This window comes from Rhinolophus ferrumequinum, chromosome 10 (genome assembly GCF_004115265.2).
Source record: "Rhinolophus ferrumequinum isolate MPI-CBG mRhiFer1 chromosome 10, mRhiFer1_v1.p, whole genome shotgun sequence".
In the NCBI taxonomy this organism is placed as follows: Eukaryota; Metazoa; Chordata; class Mammalia; order Chiroptera; family Rhinolophidae; genus Rhinolophus; species Rhinolophus ferrumequinum.
In genome coordinates this window covers 4,176,002-4,197,125 of record NC_046293.1, presented here as the reverse complement: position 1 = coordinate 4,197,125, position 21,124 = coordinate 4,176,002, and the positions used below count along the sequence as shown (strand labels likewise).

Here is a 21,124-nt window from a genome sequence, read left to right as displayed (position 1 = left end):
GTGAACCTTTTAAAAATGAAGGGTGAAAAGAACCCTTTTTAGACACCCTGGGGTGCTAGATGTGGGTGCTGGATGTGGGGTATGGGGCATGGGGTATTGGCTAGTTCCACTGGGGCAATTACTTCTAAAACTTCAGGAAGCTTGGGAAGCACCTGAAGGTCGTGTTAAAACCCAGATTCCTAGGCGCCAGCCCCAGACTCTGTAAGTCTGGGTGGGGCCCAAAAATTCTAATTTCTAACAAGTTCGGGGATGATGCCAATGGAGCAGGTCGGGACACACTTTGAGAACCATAGCCCTGGGCTATTTAAATGCTGGTCGCGTTTGTTTGCTCCATCTGTCCCCTAGCCCAGGGCAGAGACTGAGGCCAGCGGTCCGATTTTCCCTCCTGGCTCCCAGCGCCCCCGCACAGGCCGGGGCTGTGGGAGGGGGCGCTCAGAGGACGTTGGAGGACCGCTGAGGGGTGGGTTACTGGCCAGAGATCTGGGCGGCCGGCACGACCGGGGACGCCCCCTTCCTCGGTGGGCGCCGCCCACAGCCTGCGCAGTGCACCGGGGTGGGGAATCCGGGGAGGGCACCCCCGGCCCCCAACTTCCAGCTCGCACGGGCCCTACCCGCGGCGGGCCCTGGTCGGTGGGCGTGACCGAGGCCCCCCCCGCCGCCTCGCGCTGCTCTCCCCGCAGACCCCGCGTCCCGGTGGCCGCGCCCGCGCCGGGCGCCCGGTGCCGGCCCGGGGGGCGGGGCGGGGCGGGGCGGGGCCTCTGCGTCCCCCTCCCCCGGTCCTGGGCTCCGGCTCTGCGCGGCGGCAGCGGCGGCGGCGGTGGCGCGGGTACCAAGGTGAGCGGCGGCGACGGGTCCTGGAGGCCCCACCGGGGAGGGGACTGGGTGGGCCGGGGGCGCCACGCGCGCCCCTGCGGAAGGCGAGGGCCCAGGGCGGCGCCGGCGGAGTGGCGCGCGCGCGCCTGTGTGTGTGCGTGTGTGTGTGTGTGTGTGTGTGTGTGTGTGTGTGTGTGTCGCGCCAAATGCGGAGACGTGGGGTGAGATGGGGTGGGCGGCCCCCTTGGGTGAGAGTCCAGCCTCTCCCACCTGGTCTCCTGGGACCTCCCGGCTCATCCTCTCCCAGTCTCTCTCTCCCCCCCAGTGTGTGTGTGTGTCTCTCTCTCTCTCTCTCTCTCTCTCTCTCTCTCTGCCAATCTTTCTCTCTCTCTCTCTCTCTCTCTCCCAGTTTCTCTCTCAGTCTCTCTCTCTCTCTCTCTCTCTCTCTCTCTTTCTGTCAATCTTTCTGTCTCTGTCTCTCTCAGTCTCTCTCTCTCTCTCTCTCTCTCTCTCTCTCCCACACACACACACAATTTCTTCACTATCTCTGAGTTTCTCTGGGTCTCTGTGGGTGGGTCTCTGCCTGACCCTGCCAGCTGCTTGTCCAGCCGCCTGGTTTCCTGATCTTCCTTCCCCCACCCTGTGGGCTCCCCATGGGAGCTGTCCCTCCCTTTCCATTGCCCCCCTTAATAGAGCAAACAAAGATGGTAAGGGAGGGAGACACCTCCTTTAGGAGTCCGTCCTAGCTCAGCAGTGGGGGGGACCCCCTCCTGTTTCTGGCCTGGGCTTCTGCCACCTTCCTGCAGGGAGCTGGCCCTGCAGAGTGTGGGAATGGGCACATCTGAGGTCAGAGGCCCCAGGGCTGGAGCATGAGGGGGTCTGTGCCCTCAGAGCCTGGGACACCCCCACACACATCTCTTGAACGGTGGAACACTGGGCAGATCTGCCTGGTCAGAGGTCTGGGCCTCTAGCAAAATCAGGTCATGCACCAGCCCCTGTTCACATGAGCAGGGCCTGACGCTTTCTAAGATTTTTCCTAATGGAGCCAAGGTAGGGAGAACTTGCTGTGCTGGAGGAGGGTCCCTGGCCCGTGGGTCCCAGGGTGTGGTTTCAGCCCTGCTGGCTAGGCCACTTCCTGCAGGCAGCCTGCATTTCCCCATCTGTGGCTTGGCAGCAGTGAGATCGGTGTGCAGCTGCCCTGAGCATGGCGTGGGATGGTCATCGCTGTCCAGGTGATTGGTGACGTCCTTGGTGAGAGCGCAGCTGTGCCTGAGTCCCCCGGGCTCCCAAAGGCCATGCCCTGGACTGTAACTGCAGGGAAACAGGCTCCCTCAGACCTCCTGCTGCAGGCCCCGCCCCGCATGAGAACCCTTCCTGGAGGGGTAAGCTAGGGGCTCCGGGAGAGGGGTCCGGGGACCTGGCTTATCCTTTGTAATGATAGTACTTGATGAAATGCCCATTCCCAGGCCCCTGTCCTGACCTCTGATGGGGCACCAAGAATCTGCATTTTTACACACCTCCCCCACCCCATTCTGATGCTTCTTCAGGTGTGAGCCCCGCTGGGTGGTGGCATTGGATGACGGGACAAGGTCATATAGCTTCCTTTGGCCTGTAGACAGTGGGGTGAACCCAAGAGGGGCCTATCCTAGGGACCACGGCCCTGCTGTGTGCCTGAGCAAGTCACTTCCCCTCTCTGATCTCAAGTCCCCATCAGTCAGAGAAGGTTAGGGCCTCCCAAGGCGTTTTCCTGCCACACGATCTGGGATTCTGAGCCCTTTGTTTAAATTGTGTGTGTGTGCTGGGGGACTGGGGGGTCCTATAGGAGGGGTTCTATAGAGTCAGGCCGACCTGAGTCAGCCTGCAAGGCCACCACTGGCTGGCTGGGTGGCCCTGGGCAAGTCACTTTCCTGCTCTGGGGCTCAGTGTCCTCATCCCCAAACTGGGACTCATTACCCACCCCTTCTGGGTAGCAGAGGCACAATGCCCGACACATCACAAGCCCGCCATGAATGTGGGTATAAAAGTCCTGAGAGTGGTTGGCACTGCTTGTGTATCTGGCTGTTTTAACTGTCTGGGGATGGGGACAGTCGCATGGACTTAATTTCTCATCAGCAGGAAAAGTGGCCTATGCAGAAACATTTGTTAGCTAATGGATTTTTGTGTTTCTAATGGATGGCTTGAAAGACCTGGTGATGGTCAAGCAGAATCGCCTGGGCAGAGTCGGGTAGGGTTCTATGGGATCCGCCTGGGCTGCTGGGCCAGCTCTCCTGCTCAAGGCCGGTGCTGGGAGGGGGAGCCTGTGTGTCCCCGGCGACTCGCAGCAGAGTCAGGAGAGCAGAAACCCAGGAGGGGCTGGGCAAGGAGAAAGCCCAGGGCCTCCCCAGGTACCCCAAGTTGTAGGTGTCCATGGACAAAATCATCTTTCGGGACACCTGTGAGGAGACCAGAACTCTGAAGAGACGCCCATAGAGGGACAGGGAAAGTCATTCATTCATTCACTCCCTCACTCATTCACACAGGCCTTCTCAGGTTTGGCAGATGGCAAGGGGGTCCCCAGTGCGACCGATAGAAGGGGGGAGGCCACAAACACAATCTGAATGGGGAGCTACTGGGTACGACGATGGTCTCAGTGGTCCTTGGAGTGAAACAGTAGGTCTGGACGTTTTGATTTAGGGTCAGGAGGCCCAGGGGGGCCCACAGGAGTCCAGGTATTGAGGAGAACCAGCCTCTCCAGGTTGGAGTCAGGAGATACGAATCAGATCCTTGGGCTCTTGTGAAGACGGGGTTAGTGGAACAAGGAGTTGGCTTCCTGTTGACAGTACTGCGCTGCTCGTTTCTTTTAACGACACCCCTCAAAAGCAAATCTTGGTTGGGGAGCACCTCGTGGGAGGGAGGCTTTGAAGTCTGTTTGTGAGTACAGGTCCAGAGACTCAGGAATCCCTAATTCTCAGGGGAGCAGCCTGGGACTGGGGCCACCTCTACTCAGGTCCACCGCTGTAAATCTCGGCAGCACCATTTAGCAGCTGTGTGACCTTGGGAAAGCTACCTAACCTCTCTGAGCGTCAGTTCTCTCATTTGCAAAGTGGGGATTGGAATAAAGAGTATAGGTGATTAAGAGCAGGGGTTCTGGAGCCAGGCGCTTGGGTTCAAGTCTTGGCCCCACCTCTGACCAACTGTGTGACCTCGGCAAGTTACTAAACCTCTGCGTGCCTCAGTTTCTTCATCTATAAAGTGGTGATAATTGCAGCATGTACTGCATAGGGTTGTGAGGATTGCGTGGTTTCGTGTAAGCTGCTTAGGACAGTGCCCTCCGCGTGTGTTGTAAAGTGGGAGTGCCGTCACGTGGTGTTGCAGTGACAGCGCTGTGGTGCCGTGAGCCTGTGGTGAGGCTGGCCTGGCGTTGGCCCCGGGTTACCATCCGCGTTAGTATTAATCTTAGTGTCGATACTCACTCTGAGGTCGCGAGAACATGCAGACAGGGCCACTCAGTGCCTGGCCCGGGGAACCCTCAGCTGAGTTGGTGCCCATCTTCCCTCGTCGAGGAAGAGCAGTGGGGTCAGACGTGGAGTTCGCATCACCAAAGATCACTGAGAAAAACAGGCAGCTCATTTCAGCACAGAGTATTGTTCTTCTTGGTTCTGACTCCAAAGCCTGGGTTTACCCCTGGAAGGCAAGCACCTACTGTGTGCAAGGCCCTGTGTGAAGCCTCCCCCAGGCACCGTCCCACTTGCCCCTCCCAGCCAGCTCAGGAGATCACTTCCAGGCCCAGTAACAGAACGGCAAACTGAGTGCTCAGAGAGGCCAAGTGGCTGCCCAGAAATGCAGGCAGCAAGGAGCAGGGCTAAGGCTCGAACCCAGGTCTCTGGCATAAGGTGTACACACCCACTTTCCACCCCACTGCGTTACAAGCCTGAAGGTGAGGGAACAGCACCAAGACGCCTCATCATCAGGAACCACCTGCTCCACTGGCCCCCGTGGAAGTCCTGCTCATTTTCCGGAAGGTCCTTAAGGTTTTGTTTTTCTGTGCCATGAACTGGGCTGGTTAAAGCAGGTTTTTTGTGGTGCCAAAGCAGCTTCTCCAGCAAAGCACTCTGCCTAGAGCCCGGAAGAGAACCCTGGAGGAGAGAGGACCCAGGCAGGGAGGGCGGCCCCCAGTCAGCACCAGAAGATGCATTCTCGTCCTGGTTCGGCCACTTACACCCCTCTGAGTCTGAGGGGTTTAATCTCTGTACTGCAGTTTTCAAATTTGTGAAATGGGAATTTTTATTTCTTCCCTGCTTAGCTACTAAGGGTGAATAAGGTAAAGCTGTGAAATAATAGTCAACACATATGCAGCCCTCTCAATGCACCTGGAAGGCATCTTAGAAGTTTACATATTTGCCCTTGTTTCACCCTCCGAGGCCCTATGAGGTCACTGTATGATCCCATTGTACAGATGAGGAAGGCAAGGCACAGAGAGGTCTGGATCATGTCCCAGGTCACACAGCTGCTAAGACTTTGAGTCTGATTAAGCTGTACTGAAAGCCAGCCATCGAGACCACTTCTTGCTGCCCCTGCTTGATTATTCCAAGTGACGGGGAGCTCACTGTCTTATGAGCCCCTATAATTGTTAGTCTAGGACTTGAGTAGGTGGTAGTGATGGTCCCTGGTATAGTAGACTCAACGTGGAGAGGAAAGGCAGGGAAACAATCCCGAGCCTGGCTTTGAACCCATGGAGAGGTAGGGAATGTCACCCCAAGTTCTGCATCAATGACAGTCGTCGTCCCCCCCACACACCAAACCTGAGGCTGAGAGGAGAAAGCTCTCAGCACAGTAGGGCAGACAGGAGGTGTCTGATAAGTCCTTAAGTTGGACCAACCCCATTTCTAAGGGAAAATTTTAATTATAAAACGAACATATTGTAAAAAGTCTGGAAAATAGACCCCAATTTTACCTGGAGCCTCACCCCCAAACATCATCATTTTTGTGTATCTTTTCTAGTGTTTTTTTCAATAAATGCATCTTGACATAGAACTATTTTTACATGGTGACATCACACTAAATGTAAAGGTTCGTATCCTGGTTTGTTTGGTTTTTTTTCACTTAATGTAATACTACAAGCACGTTCCCTGTTGCTAAATAGTCCAGCAGTTTCAAAATAACGACAGTAATGAGCTTAGTGGTGGCACGATGCCCTGTCCTATGGATGGTCCATCATTTGACTTGGACCAGCCCCCTCTCTTTGACTCCTCCACGTGGACAGAGATGTAAAAAGCTATAAAAAGGTGTTGGCCGGAGATCATGCGCTAAGGTCCAGGAGAACAGCTGGTCAGCCCCGCCAGGCTGTGTGACCTCGGGCAGGGCCCTTCCCCTCTCTGAGTATCAGGTTCCTGTTCTGCTGTGAAATGGGGCTGAGAACCTCACATCACAGGGGTGCTGGGAGGAGTAAACGAGGGGATGTGATATCGAGTGTCTGACAGCTGGCAGGGGCTTGAAACATAGTAGCTATTATTACTGTTGTTGTTGTTGTTGTTGTTAATTATTATTATACAGCTCCTGTCTCTCCAGTTAACTTGTCGATCCCTATAAGCCAGTCTGTATGAGTTGCTGTGTGCCACCCCAGACATGCTCCGTAATATTTACTGATTTGATTCCTGATATTTGGGTCCCCTCAAACAGAATGAGCCTCTAGGTAGGCGAGGCACTGGACCATTTACACAATCTCATCTTGTCCCTAATGAGTGGGGATCATCAGCTCCGTTTTAGAAACAGGCTCAGAGAGTGTGATGGACCTGCCCCGGGACCCACAGTGGGAAGGGGAGAGCCAGGAATACTTCCTGGAGGAGGTGGCAGTGGCACTGGGCCAGCAGGCTGGGGCATTTGACTGGGCCAAGGGGCAGAAGGCTGGTGTTCTAGGCATGAAGAGGATGGTGGGAAGTGTCCGTGGGCAGGGCCGAGCCCAGTGCCCAGCACCCAGCACAGCGCGGGGCAGAAGTGGGTGAGGCTCACGGGGCATTTGTTGAGCTGAGCTGACCTGAAGCCACAGCAGGGCGGGAATGAGCTAGCTCTCTGGGCTCCTGACCCTGCCCCACGCCCCACCCAGCCACTTCCTTCTATCCGGGCAGGAAGGGGTGCTCTGCGGGCTCCGAGGCTGCAGGCACCTTCCTGGGGACGGCTCTGTGAGCAGTGATAAAATATTTATCAGAAACACCGGCAGCTGGGCTTCCCTGAATGGGGTACAGCTGGGGGCGGCTCCCACCCCAGGCCCACAGCCTCGCTGAGTCCTGCTGAGTCATGGGGAGCCAAGCCCACTGAGCCACCTGCCTGCACCCTCCTCGGCCCTCTGCCCTTTGCTCACGTGGATGCCTCCTAATGTGTAAGCCATTCGGCTGCCCAGGGCATCCAGCGAGGTTAGTGCTGAGCGTTTCAGAGCTCACCCAGCGGGAGGGTGCAGGTCTGGGCCACGGTCGCAGGCAGAGGAGGCACCGAGCCCAGGATCCCACCTGCACCCACCCTGCAGGGTTGCACCTCCTTCGTCTTCGTGGCACGCAACAAGGTAGGTCCTCTTGCACCTCTTTTTAGTGGCGGGGACACAAGCTCAGAGCAAGGGCCAATGGCCCTGTCTCACAGCTGCTAGTGGCAGAGCGGAGATTTGGGGCTCGTCTGTCTGACTTCTGCCCCGACTGTGCCCGGCTGGGTTCTTGCCCTGAATCAGGGCCTGGGTATCTCTCCTTAAATCCATGTGGAGCTGCGACTTCAGCTTTGTCGTTTTGATTTCCAGAGTAACAGCAACAACAAAAAACAGTAGCAGATGGCGTCTTCCTACTGCCGTGGGGAATGGGAGGACGAGCAGGGGTTTCTGATTCTTTTGTTCACTCATTCATAAAACACATTCTGGGTGCACTGGCCAGGGGCCAGCCTTCTCGGCCCCAGGGACCAGTGGGGGACACTGACCCCGTGTGGTGGGAGTCATGGAACCAGAGAGGGCTGGGGTCAACGCCTGGGCTCACTTACTGAGTATGTACCCGCTGTGTGACCTCTGGCAGATTGCTCCACCTCTCGGAGCCTCAGTCTCTGGTGAATTGGGGGTAAACTGCCTTTTCGAGTGAGGGTCACACCTGTGTCCTTGTTCTGTCATATCCTCACATCCGCCTGACAGGCATCGATTGGCCTTTGGAATGGGTCTGCTTTCCAGAGGAGCCCCGGCAGGCTTTGCGGTTGGCTCTCCCAGGAAGTAAGCTAGTAGCCCCGGGGTCTTGGTATCTGATGGTTGAAGGTGGAGATTTTTCTAGGCTGAGTTCTGAAGGGAACTGGTCCCTGGAGCCACGCTAGCGGCCAGTAGCTGTGAGACGGAGCCGGTCACACGCAAGCTATTGATGTGAACCCTGTGGATGGCCGGGTCGTCTCCACCCAAAGTTCTGGACCGGGTCCCTGTTGCCCGCTCACTGCCTGCCCATGCTAGCAGGTGATATGCCTGCACTGCTCACTGTGCCTTTCCTGCCTCCTCGGGGCCTTCCCTGCTGTTCCTCTGCCTGGAATTCTTTTCTTTCTTCTTCATCTGGGGGCTTTGGTTGGTTCTTCGAGCTCCTGCTGGAAGGTGCCCACCTCCAGGAAGCCTTCAGGGCTGCACCGTGCCCACCCCAGACAGGGTAGGCTGGTGCCCCTCCTGTGCCCATCCCCCTGGAATCTTTGCTCACTTCTTTTTTTTTTTTTTAATTTTATTGGGGCATATTGGGGGACAGTGTGTTTCTCCAGGGCCCATCAGCTCCAAGACGTTGTCCTTCAATCTGGTTGTGGAGGGCGCAGCTCAGCTCCAAGTCCAGTTGCTCTTTTCAATCTTTAGTTGCGGGGGGCGCAGCCCACCATCCCATGGGGGAATTTGCGCAGGTCTTTGATACAGTAGTACGACCTCCTGCTGGAATGATCTGTTCCAGGGTCTCCACCCCTCCAGCCTGGGGCTCCAAGGGCCAGGGTTTCTCTGCTTGATTCATCTCTGGGTCCCAAGGCCGAGCTGCGGGCTGGCACGAAGTGGCACCTCAGGAGTGTCCAATGAATGAAAGAAGGAAGGAGTGAGTGCTGGACATCCGGGCTAGGGCGGGGTTTTAGGAACCTGTGGTAGAGACAGGAGTAAGCCTGTAAGGTGTGCTCCACATGACCTGTCTCTGTGGACGGGGCCTCCGTTTTCCTGACCTTGAAAGACGTTCAGCACGACAGTGGGAAACCAGGATTGCTGGGGCTGAGACTGTTGTGAGGGAGAGGGGTGCAGAGCCCTGGGGCTCAGGGGGGCTGGCTTCCCAGCCTCAGCCCCTCCTCTGGGAGCTGTAACCACAAGCAGCTCACTCCCTCGTCAGGCCTCACATCCATTCTGCCAACCCAGCCTTGATCTGTTCAAGGGAAGCGGGCAGGCGGCCGGCTTGGGTTCGTGGGGCGCTCGTAGTGCTATCCTGTACCAGCTGTGTCACAGCCCAGTGCAGAGAAAAGGCTGGAAGGAAATGCCCTGAGACGGGTCACAATAACTTTCTCTGGTGGCTTATTTCCTCTTCCAACCTTTTTGTATTTTTCAAATATTCTAGAGTTCATTCAGTGACTTCACGTGAGTGTTGAGAGCCTTGTGCTAAACCACGGGAGACAACTGCCAGAACGATACAGTCCCAGCCCACTGGACCCTCAGTCTGATGGGGGAGGCTGACGGGACACAGACCCATGGGGTGATCGCACTGTCATAGAGGGAAGCCCAGAGGAGGCCCCTGGTGCACCCTGCGGACTAGCAAAGGTGGCAGCTTGCTGGAGGGTGGGTTTGCGAGGGAGGCAGTTGGGCCAGGGCTAGTGAGCGCTGTGTAGCTAGAGACCGGGAGTAAGATGAGGTAGGAATGGTGAGAGACCCTGCAGGGAGAGGACCTGGACCGGATCCTGAGTTTTGGCTTACGGGGTTCCTGATAGAATCATAAGAGCTGCATCACCCGCTGAGGGCACCCAATGCCAGCCTGCCATGGGATTGGGGGGTGGGAGGGGCAGGCACTTTGCACTAAGGAGCCCATGAGATCCTTACCCTATAGGGCAGGTACTGCTGTGTCCCCATTTTACAGAATGGGGAAATTGAGGCCAAGCCATAGTGAGTGACAGAGCTGCACTTCAAATCCAGGTCTGTCTGTCCCCAGAGCCCAACTTGGAACAGCTGTCCTATCCTGTAGCCATTGCTTGTCAGTGAGCCTCCCAGATTCTGTTTTGCCATTTGTAGAGTGGGGATGAGAACGTGATATCATAGATCAAATGAGCACCTTCCTGGAACTAACTCTAAAGCTCAGCCCCTGGAGTCCTTACTGGGCTCACTCGTCTGTTGTCTGTGGTTGGAACACTGCCTAGGGCGGCCCGTCAGGGTGACAAGACAGCAGCACAGGAGGTACCTTGGGGACAGGGCTCTAAGAAGGACAACCCACAGAAATGGGAAATGCATTTCATTTCACAAGACCAACCGGAAGGAGCCCCAAGCAGCAGCCAAAAGGAGGTCATTTCAGACACAACCCCAGGTGCAGACCCGAGGGAGCGTGGGCAGCGGTCCTGGGGGTGGTGGAGACAAAGTAGGGCGGGACTGAGAGGAACTCAGGGTGCCCTGGGCCCCCAGTGCTGAGGTTTGAGAGGTAGGCGGGGAGCACAGAGGGGGTCCGGCCAGCGCAGGTGAGGTGTCCTCTGCTTTACCTAACGGTAAGAAGAACCAGCCCAACAAAGGGAAAAGGGCTCCATGCTGCCGGACAAGGTCGGCGACCATCACCTTGGGCTGGGTTCTGATGGGCACTCGGCAGTAGGTTGGGGAGAGGGAAGGAGGGAGGAGGAGGAGGCCTGCCCAGACCCCAACCAGGGTCCCACTCTTCTTCCCTGGCTCTACCAGGAGAAGGTAAGGGTCCCCTGCCCTCTGTGTGTTTTCAGGGCAAGGTAGGCAGAGAAGGTGGGGTGGGCTGGGCACCCTGGATGTAGTCTGGGATATTGGGCTCTAGACTCCACTGTGTGCCCAGTGTATGCCTCTGTACCCTGCTGGTAAATTGAGGCTCCTCCCCTTCCTCCCCCGACATTCTGTCTGACTCCCAGAGCACTTGTGAAGACCAAATACCGTGTTTCCCCCAAAATAAGACCGGGTCTTATGTTAAGTTTTGCTCCAAAAGACGCATCAGGGCTTATGTTCAGGGGATGTCATCCTGAAAAATCATGCTAGGGCTTAGTTTCCGGTTAGGTCTTATTTTCGGGAGAACATGGTAGACACTGAGGCCGGCATCGGGTAAAAGATTTAGCCAAGGTTGTATTCAAATCCAGCACTTCACTCAGGGCCTGGCACATGTTAGGTTCTCAGGAAATACTAAATGAAAAGGAGGGAAAGTGCCAACCGCCTTTGGCACTGCCCTCAGTGAAGGGGGCTGCAAACGGCCTGCCCCACCTGGGAATATTGAGATGGGTCCAGTGCATAGGGAATGTACACCCTGAAGCCCATGGCCAGGTAGTACTGTCCTCCAAACACAGAGGTATGTGTGGTGGGGCAGGGCTCATGGAGAAGACTTTGTTGGATGAGGTCACCCTAAGTAGGGCTTTGCAGGATGAATAGGAGTTGGCCAACTAGACCAGGCCTAGAGGAAGGTTATCACAGCCAGAGTGAAGGGCAAGCATGTGGAAATTAACTGGGCTTGGCCTCCAAGGACAGCACCTTTCACTAAGATGTTGATCTCCACTTTAATTTGTGCAGGAGCCCTCAGGGAGGCACTTGTCTCCCCTTCCTCTCCCCTCAGACACCCCGGGAGCTGACAGCCTGGGCTCCCAGCTCCCTGGGCTGGGAGCTTACGACTCCATGCTCACCCTTTTGTCTCATCCCTGCAGCAAAGCCCTAGAGACCTCTTCCTGTCACCTTCCCCTGGAGTCAGGGGAAATCCCTGTGGACTGAGCCAGTGTGGGGGGCGCCATGCAGTTTACAGCTTCTGTGAGGTCACCTGGCAGCCTCAGCTGCCCAGGCAGAGATGTCTCACCTCCATCCTCACCTCATCTGTCACCCACGCTGGGAACCACAGAAAAAGAGCCCTGACCTCAGTTACTCAAAACCAGAAACTGCCAAGAAGAAGTGGAGGAGGAGACTACCCGCCAGCTCCTGGCTCCCTCCCTGTCGGGCTGTCAATCTGCCCAGGTTCTGTCCCTTGGGTGACTCGTGGACCCACAGGATTCCTCCCTGAGCCATGCCCAAGTGTGGCTGACAAGTCACCCATTCATGCCCCAGGACCCCCACCCAGCCCTGGGGCACACCCCACCAGCCGCTGCAGTCAGAGCAAATGAAACGGGGTGATCCTCTTCAGTAACAACCATCCGTGGCCACCAATGAAAGGTGGGGAGAGCACCAGTGTGTCACGCCCAGATGCTCATGCCATTCCCTGGGGTGGTCCTGTGAGCAAGGTTGCCCATCTTACAGATGGAGAGACTGAGGCTCAGAGCATGAAGCGAATGAGCGGTGGGCTGCAAGGGGTGCGATGACTGCATCAGTGCTCTTGGGGCCCCAGAGGGCCTGGATCTGAGGCCAGCCAGGCTGACCAGCCTGTAGACAAGGGTTCCCAAATTTACCTGGGTGCAGGAAGGCAGGCTGGGGGCGGGGCCTGAACTTTTCAGCTAAACAAGCCTCGAGCAACCCCCATCCTAGTGCTCACAGAGCCTGAGCTGTGGGCCTGGCCTCATCTTCACGTCCTGGAGGACTGGGGCTTCCCAGAGGCCCCTACCTCCCATTTCACATCCACAGTCATTTCTGCCATCACCACAACCTAGTGAGGTCAGGTCATCATGCCCACGTGATGTCCCCAAGTTCTCATTTCTGGTCATGATGGACCCAGGTGAGAGACTCAAGCTGGGCAGAGCCTGGGGGCTGGCGAGGCCTGGGGTGGGGGGGAGGGGATGGGGAGCAGAGTTGGGAGTAGGGAGGTCTGAACCCCAGAAGGTGGTCTTCCTGAAACCTTTCCTTCCAAACGCCCTTACGCACCCCAAGGCTGGCAGCATGGCGCCTGTCGTCAGCCTTCAGGGCCCCTGCCTGTGGGCCTCACGCCCTTCACACCCCTGGAGACCTGGCTCCCTCCTCCCTATGCCCTACCTCCGGCCTCCGTCCTGCTGGAATGCCTTCTCCTGGCTTCATCCCAAGGCCAGCTCATGGGGCTCTGTGGGTGGGCTTTGGGCCCCTCCCCAGGGGAGAGTCCACAGGTCTGAGCACCAACCCTGTTCTCCCCCATGGGGGGCAGGTCTGGGGACAGCAGGTGCTTTGGGGCAAAGAGCGGATGGAGGATGCGGGCCGATGGTCGTCACCTCCAGAGCCCCTCCCAGTGGACTGTTGTGACATTACACCTGGACGATGCTGGTAGTTGCTGAGCCCAGCGCCGGCCCCTATGGATCTCCCTGCTGGTACCCTCATCAGTGCTGTGGGTCAGTCGTCTTCCTGTCCTGATCTGTGCCCCACCCGCACCTTGCTGGGCGAGGTCACCCCTCCAGGCCTGTTTGAAACGTCACTGCCGGAGGTTCTTCAGAATATCCCCAAGGCAGTGGGTGTCCTTCTCCAGAGTCCTGGAAGCCTCATTCCATTGCCTCCTCTGTCACTGCCCTCCTGTGACTCTCTGGGGAAGGGAAATGTGGCAGCCTCTGGGGACAGGCTCTGGCATGCCGTAAGTGCTAATGATTACTAATGGCTTGATGGCAGGGGCAGGAGTGACAGTGTGAGTGAGGTGTGTGGCCTGTGGGGCAGAGCTGGGCTCAGATCTCAACCCTGCCCTGCAACCGGGGCAGGTCATTCCCTCCTCTGGGCCTCGGTTTCTTCATTGATGGGAACTCTGACTGGTAGGGCTGCCCAGGAGGGAGGGTGGTGGGGTGCCCAGCACCCAGTTGGACCTTAGCATTTGCTGCTTTTCTGCATTCATTAGGGCAGCCCTGCTTGTGGGGACCCTGCGTGTCCTACCCCTATGCGAAGCCTCGGTTTTCCCATCTATAAAATGGACAGCGGGGCTAGATGAACTCCAGAGGACTTTAAGCCTGGCTCCCTGTGGGTGACAGCAGGGTGGGGAGGGCCTGGGAACAAAATCACCCAGCAGCCTCCTTTAGGAGGCCCCAACTCTTCCTTCCTCCTGCTTTTATGGTGTTGATGGAAAGGAGGGCCAGGTGGCTTTTGTTAACGCCCTTTCTTAGCCACTTGTGTCAGTTCCTAAACTTAAACCAAGTTGATGGACAAGGAAAGTGTAGGAACCCTGCCACAGGTGTAAGGAGGGAGCATGAAGGAGGGCTGGAGGTCTGAGGGACGCCCAGCGCACTTCCGTCCACATACCTCTGGGAGAGGTTCCTCCCGGTCTCCTTGCTCGCCCACCCCTCCCACCCCAGGAAGCTGAGTCTGATTGCTGCTGCCACCCTGCCATGTGGGCCACCAGGGGAGATGCCCCGTGTGATGCTCTGCCGCTCTGCTGTCACCCACCTCCCCTCCCACAGCCTCGTCAGCCCTGTCTGGAAAGCAGGAATGGCAATGCCTGCATCAGAGGGTGCTGCAGTAGCCTGATGGTGTGTGTACATCCTTCGGACCTGTGCTTGGCTATTAGAAGATGCTTGTAATGTGATAATACCTGTGCTTGTGTTGTTGCTATAATCAGTATCACCACGTAGCTGGATTTAAAAAAAAAAAAAAGTGTCAGAAGGTTTACCACATGTTTGAGATAATGGACCAATTTTTGACTCTGAGCTTCCTAGCAAGAAGAGCAAAAAGGGAAAGAGGATCACTCACTGGATTCATAATACCCTTAAGATGAAAACAGCTTTTCCTGGTAATGAAACCCAAGGGACGATCCTCCGAGGGGGCCTCCAAGAGGGTTCCCCGTGTGGTGTGCTAAGCAGCTTCCTCAGTGCTCCGTGCTCGGGCCTGACCCAAGGACCTGGTGTCTGCAGCAGGGTCCCCAGGCTCTCCTGGCTGCAGGGGAGAGGAAGAGGGCATCCTCAGGAGAGGGCATCCTCACAAGTGGGACCCAGTGAGGCCCCACAATCTTGAGATGACTGAAGTTTCAAGTGTTATCTTCAAAATCCGTGAGGAGTCCACCTCGGTCTGCAATACAGCCAGGTGTGTTTAACTACAAAAATAATGTTTTCTCTCCTCCACTCCAAATCTTTGGGTATCACAGATGCTCCATCCAGACTGGGCCTTGCTCATTTGTCAGACACACACACACACACACACACCGTGTTTCCCCGAAAATAAGACCTAGCCAGACAATCAGCTCTAATGTGTCTTTTGGAGCAAAAATTAATATAAGACCTGGTCTTATTTTACTATAATATAAGACCTACTATAGTAAAATAAGACAGGGTCTTATATTTTGTTCCAAAAGACACATTAGAGCTGATTGTCTGGCTAGGTCTTATTTTCGGGGATACATGGGTGTGTGTGGGTGTGGGTGTGGGGGGGTGTGTGTGTGTGTGTATATATATATATATTTTTAAGGACGGCACAGCTCACAGTGTCCCATGCGGGGATCGAACTGGCAACCTTGGTGTTTTTAGCACCACGCTTTAACTACCTGAGCTAACTGGCCACCCCTCACTCGTCAGCTTTGCTGTAAGGTGGGGTCCCAGCCCTTTCAGAGAAGCCCATGAAAGCTACACCCTTCTCCCCGACAAAAGGCACACTCACGGGCAGGCAATTTTGGAGGTTTCCAGATCCTGAGAAGCTCCAGGGCCTCCGAGGCCCCGGCTTGGCAGGCTCTGCTCTAGGGTGTTGCGGTGATACGGTGCGTGTCTTCCGGACCAAGCCCATGAACACGACGCCTGTCGGCTGGGCTCCTGTGAGGCATGGAGCGGCGGAAAGCTCCACTTACCTTGAAGTGCATCTCTTCTGTGCAAAGCCAGGTGTGATCACTGTGACCCAGACAGGACTGGGCTTCGGTGCCCACCACGCTCCCAGACAGGCCCAGGCACTTGGGTCCGTTGGGACTTTTACACAGACTGCAGGCGCTCCCTTCTCCCAGGTCCTGTCCCCTCGCACACCGAGGTAGGTGCCCAGTGAGCTGGTACCACAGTGACCGGCTTCCTAATAGGCACGTGGCTTTATAACATCTGTGGACATAAGAACGTCTGAACCTGTAGATCATTCTTATAAAAATGTGTTTGAGCCAGACAGAGGATACACCTGAAAGATCTCAGTAGATGGAGAAAAATGCTTCCAACAATAGCAGTTTGCAGCTTCTTTCATGCACTTGGAATTAAGGAGGGAGCTAAGGAAGACGACAGGAGACAGAGCAAGGCGGGGATCGGATTACAGGAGAGTTAAGGAGATTCTGCGCTTTCTTGAGGGTGATCACCCTTTAGAAGGAAGGGTCCGAAAGAGGCATTTGGAAGGGGCTTTAACCTAGATGCACAGAAACAATGGACGGGGCTGGCTTAAGGCAAAGATAAGCCTTTTACTAAAGAATTTAGGTGCGTGAGGCGTGACGACCAGCCAGGACCTGCCCGGTTAGGAACTTACGATCACATCACCCTGTGAGGTCACTTTTCCCTGTGCTCACATCTTGTTCTAGTCTTGCTTTCTTTCATGTCTTTGATGATGTCGAGTAATTTCATTTTTTAGCCTCTTTCCAGTAGGCTCTTGGCTGAAGCTCTTGGGAATTTCATCCTGACAGTTGTAGCATTTGTTCTCTCTGCCTCGTGTGGCCTGTTTCCTTGTGTGATGTGTCATTTGAGATCCTGAGTTCATTTCCCACCGGGCTTTATCTGTGGAAGCCCAGGAGGCCTGGCTTGTGGGCCTGCCCCCCTGAGCCTGGGGCCACTTTTATGTTGTTGTTTAGGCTTTTTCCACCAAGAAGGTGATGTAAAAGCAAACCTTACCCGTGGGAGCATGGCCCCCTGGCTACAGATTCTCAGGAGACTTGCACGCTTTTTCTTGTCTCGAGCTCACCTCCCCATTTATGGGGCGTGCCGCCTCTTTCATATAGGGAAGGGGCGTGAGGACTGTTTGCAGAAGAAGGAACTAGGAAGCTGGATTCCAAGCCGGCTGCCTGTGTGCTCCCAGATACAGAACTCAGGCAGACAGTAATCATGACACAGAGCATCGCTCCAGAAACTAGACATTCCATTAGGACCATCCCTGCAGTTACTCCCACGGCAAATTAAACATAGGTTGTGCTTTACAAGAGTTACAAACCAACCTGCCCCTATTCTCGCATCTTACTGAAGTTAGAGATAAACTTACCATTGGTCTTCTTTCCGCCTTTCCCCCATACCAGTGAATTTTCTGTCGAAGCAGAAAATATATAAACCCTAGCCCGGGATATGGAAGAGGACTCCCTTCTGCTAGCGATTGGAGACTGTCACTCTGTTTGCAGAGTGGCCTTCGTTTTCTTACTTACTCTCTGCTAAATAAACCTACTTTAAATTCTATGTCGGCTCATGTTTGAATTCTTTCCTACGTGAAGCCAAGGACCCTCTTTTCCTGTAACACCTGGGGACCCCTGGCTTTGTGTGAACAGCTCCGTGGCGTCTCCCTGCGTCCTGCTTGTGCAGGGTCTTATCTCCCAACTGCTGGTTTTATCTTCTCTGTCTCGACACCCCTCTCCCGACCCTCCAAGGCTGCCATCCCTTCACGAATGCCCAGGTTTTTAGCTCAGAATGGTTTCCTGGGACAACTAGTACACTAATTAGAGTACAGCTAGTAGAATGGAACAATTAAGAAGATAGACTCTGGAGGTGGCCGGTTGGGTCAGTGGTTAGAGAGCATGCTCATAACACCAAGGTCACCGGTTCGATTCCCACATGGGCCAGTGAGCTGCACCCCCCCACACACAACTAGATTGAAAAAAAAAAAATACAGACTCTGGAGCCAGACTGTCTGGGCTGGAATCCTGGCTCCAGCAGCACGGGATCTGGTCAGTTTCTTCATCTGTGAAATGGGAATAGCAATAGTGGGGGCGGGGTTGCTATAAGAGTTTATTTGAACCAAACGGACGACCGTGCTGGGGAGCAGGATCTCAGATGCTCCTGAGAATAACGTTTTGCCATTGGTTTTACACATTTGGACTTAAGGAGGGGACCACAAGGAAGATGACATGGGGGTGGGAAAAAGCAAGGTACAGGACAGTTTAAAAGTGTATGTGCTCCCTTGAGGGTGGTTAAGCCTTCCAGGAATCTGGAAAAGAGGCATTTCAAAAGTGTGTGAACCTAGACACACGGAAACAACGGGCATGCCTGGTTCAAGGCAAAGGTAACCAGTCACTAAGAAGTACTAAGAAGCGCGTGACTACCTGCCATGACCTGCCCAGTTAGGAATTCATGATCAGATCACCCTGTTACTGTGACAGAGGTTACTCTTGGTTAGATTTCTCACAGTGCCCCCATTTTGTCCACAGCTGCAAAGGCTAGAGGGCTTGGTATATTGAGGCGCTGAGACCATCATTCTATGTATCGTTGCATATTTCAAGCATTGTACTGGCCTTTGGTACAATCAATGTTACATACAATATAACCGTTATGATAATATTATCTTAGTAATAATATTAATATTATCAGTCTGACCCCTGGTGATTTTCTTCACTTTCTTACAAGCTCAGTTACACACTTAGAAGGTCTTTATAATGTTTCTGCCCCACATTTCTAGGAGCTGTGTAGGAAGGAGCTTTCCGGTGGTGTAAATCGTCCAGCCTCTTGGTCTTTAAGTGGTTAGTACAAAATGTAACACTCCCCACGGATGACGACGTCTTCGCGTCTACAGAACCTGTAGTTCTCTGCTAAACTGCAGGCCTTCTTAGGAGTCCAGGGGAATCCAGCCCTGCTACCCGCCTGCTCTGTGACTCATCTTCCCATCTGTGCAGATCCCCACTTCCTGACCTGACACCCTCAGGGCCAGGTGTGATCTGCAAATTCCTGTCGGATTTTTGAATGATCATGCAGCCTGTTACACCTGCCCCTGGTGTCAGGGTAACCAGGCCTGGGGACAGTTTCTACACAATCTGCACCAATAGGATGGCCTCAGACTCTAAATAGCCCCTTTCAGGTCAGGTTCTGTGGCCAAATGAACCCCTTGCATTTCCAAATTGTGGAAGAGGTCTTGCGGTGAGGGAGGGAGACTGGATTCAACTCCAACAAGGACAGGTGGGAGTATTCACAGCCAAGGGGCAGAGTGGGGTCCGTGGGTGGGAAAATCCTAAGAGGCATGGCTGGGGTTGTGAGATTCTTGTGCGATGAAGTCAACAGAATTCTTGCTGAAGGCAGGCCAGGTGATAAGATACCAAGGGTGGGGGCTTTTCCTAAACTGACCCAGCAAGATTCTTGCTCAAACTGAACTCTACAAGGAAGAGGGAGCCCAAGGTCGGGCCTCGTCCAGCAGAGGGCGACGAGGAGCCTGATGAGACTTAGGTCAAGAAGCCGTCTTTGTCAGGGTCCACTGGGCCTCTGCAGGCAGAAGCCATGGCCCTGCGACCACCCCGTCTGATGGAGGAGGCAGGCTCAGCCCTGAGACCCTAACACACGGCACAGGGAGGACGGCCTGGGGATTGTTAGTTGTGTCAAGAGAAGAAAGCATTGCATCGCTGGGGTGGGGGCCCCAAGGTGGGGGCCTGGGGCCCTGGGGAAGCCTGGAACCGAGTTAGGCCAGCCGGTGACAATGGCCATGCATGTGCCAGACCCTGTCTCAGCATTTCACAGCTATGAACACATTTGCAGCCTTGATCACCCAGGGAGAAAAGTGTCGTGATTCTGTGGCGGTTCAGAGAGTCACCCCAAGATGTGCCTCTGCGGTATGCGGATTGTTTTGAGCAAGGCAAAGGGAACTTTAGCTATGGACTCAAGAGAAAGGTCGGCCCCTCCCTTTAGCTACGTAGAACTTGAAGTAGGAGCGTTGCTTATAAGAGATTATCAGAGGTTACCTTTTTTGGCCTACCTATATGGCAGGGCAGACTACTACTTACTGAGCACCTGCTCTTCTTGTCGCCGTGTCACACCCCTTTGAAGCCTCAAGAGGCCTTCCCTCATCCCTAGCCCAGAATGTCTTATACACTCCTGTTCCCTTCTTGTCTCCGAACCTCTCGTTCATGTGGGGTCTCTGACTCTCTCACGGAAGTGGGGTTCCCATACATAGGTATGTATTCAATTGGGTTATTTTCTCTTGTTAATCTATCTCATGTCTAGTTGGTTATTAGACCAGTGCAAAGAACCTCGAGGGAGAGGACAGTGTCTTTCTCCCCCACCCTTCTCATTTTACAGATGAGGAAACTGAGGCACAGTTAAACGGTTAAACAGCCCAGTGGTCAGCTCTGAACTGCTGCAGCCACTGTCTAACCCATGCAGTCTGCTCCCCAGCCCAGCCCCGCCGTAGCCACCCTGTCCCGCCTCTTGCTGTTATGATAATCACTGAACGGAGGCCAGTTGGAGGGAAGGGAGGAAGGCGGCCTGGGCTGAGGGCAGAGTGGGGGTGAAAGCCCGCGGTGGGAAGCAGACAGCAAGTCTGGAGAATAAGCGGTAGCTTTGTCTTCTGGTTGGGGGGTGGGGGTGGCAGAAAGGGGCCCGGAAGGGCTGAGTGGGAGATGAAGCAGGAACAGAAGGAATGGAAGGCTGTGTCCAGACTGCGGAGAGTCTTGGACGCCAAGCTGGGAAATGTGGAGTTCGTCCTGCAGGCAGAGGGCCTCCTTCGAAGCCCCAGAACAGGGGGTGCAGGTCACATGTTTGGGGGCCGAGTGACTGCTAGCCCAAAGGTGCATTCCAGCCCCTAAGCTACGAGACTCAGGCCAGGAGGCCCGTCTCGGGAGGAGGTGGCAGTGGAGGAGTCCTGAGCCCTCAGGAGCGTGGGGGCCCAGAAAGGTGGGCAAGCCTCCTGGGCAGGGACCGGCCTGTGCTTGCTGGCTCAGCAGGGGCTGGGAGGACAACAAGAGAGTTGTACCTGCCCAGGCTTCAGGTAGGGGAGGCCACAGCCGCCTCCAGGTGGATGCCTAAATTCAGTCCACAGCCCACCTTGGGGGAAGCCAGGGACTGGAATGGGGACCCCGGCATCCACCCGGCCCTGCCCCTCCCCAGCCGTGACCTGCAGGTAACATCAGGATCTGGGACCTCAGTGTCCACCTGAGGTGGGAGATGAGGCCGCCCAGCCTGCAGGGTTGCATTGGGGACTTGTGGGCCTACTGGCTGGGGCAAGTATTCAGTAGAGGTCCCTCTCACCATCCCCCCATGGGGAGATGGGGCCCCCCACCCATCCAGAGAACCTCAGCAGCAGTTTCTCCTTCATTAAGTCTATTCCTTCATGGATTCTGAACCGCGTTCTCGCAGAAGCAGGGGTTTGCATCTCGGACGCCTTCCTGGGTGGACCCCTTCACCA

At 55.2% G+C, this 21,124-nt stretch overlaps 1 protein-coding gene across 1 annotated transcript in view; it reads left to right on the top strand.

Annotated features, from left to right (window-relative positions):
- The first annotated feature begins 759 nt into the window (after positions 1-759).
- Positions 760-21,124, top strand: part of PRR5 (proline rich 5) — a 55,549-nt gene continuing 35,184 nt past the window's right edge. The window contains exon 1 of the mRNA XM_033117234.1: positions 760-834. The gene's annotated coding sequence lies outside the window, so the exon portion shown is untranslated. The remainder of the gene's footprint in view (positions 835-21,124) is intronic.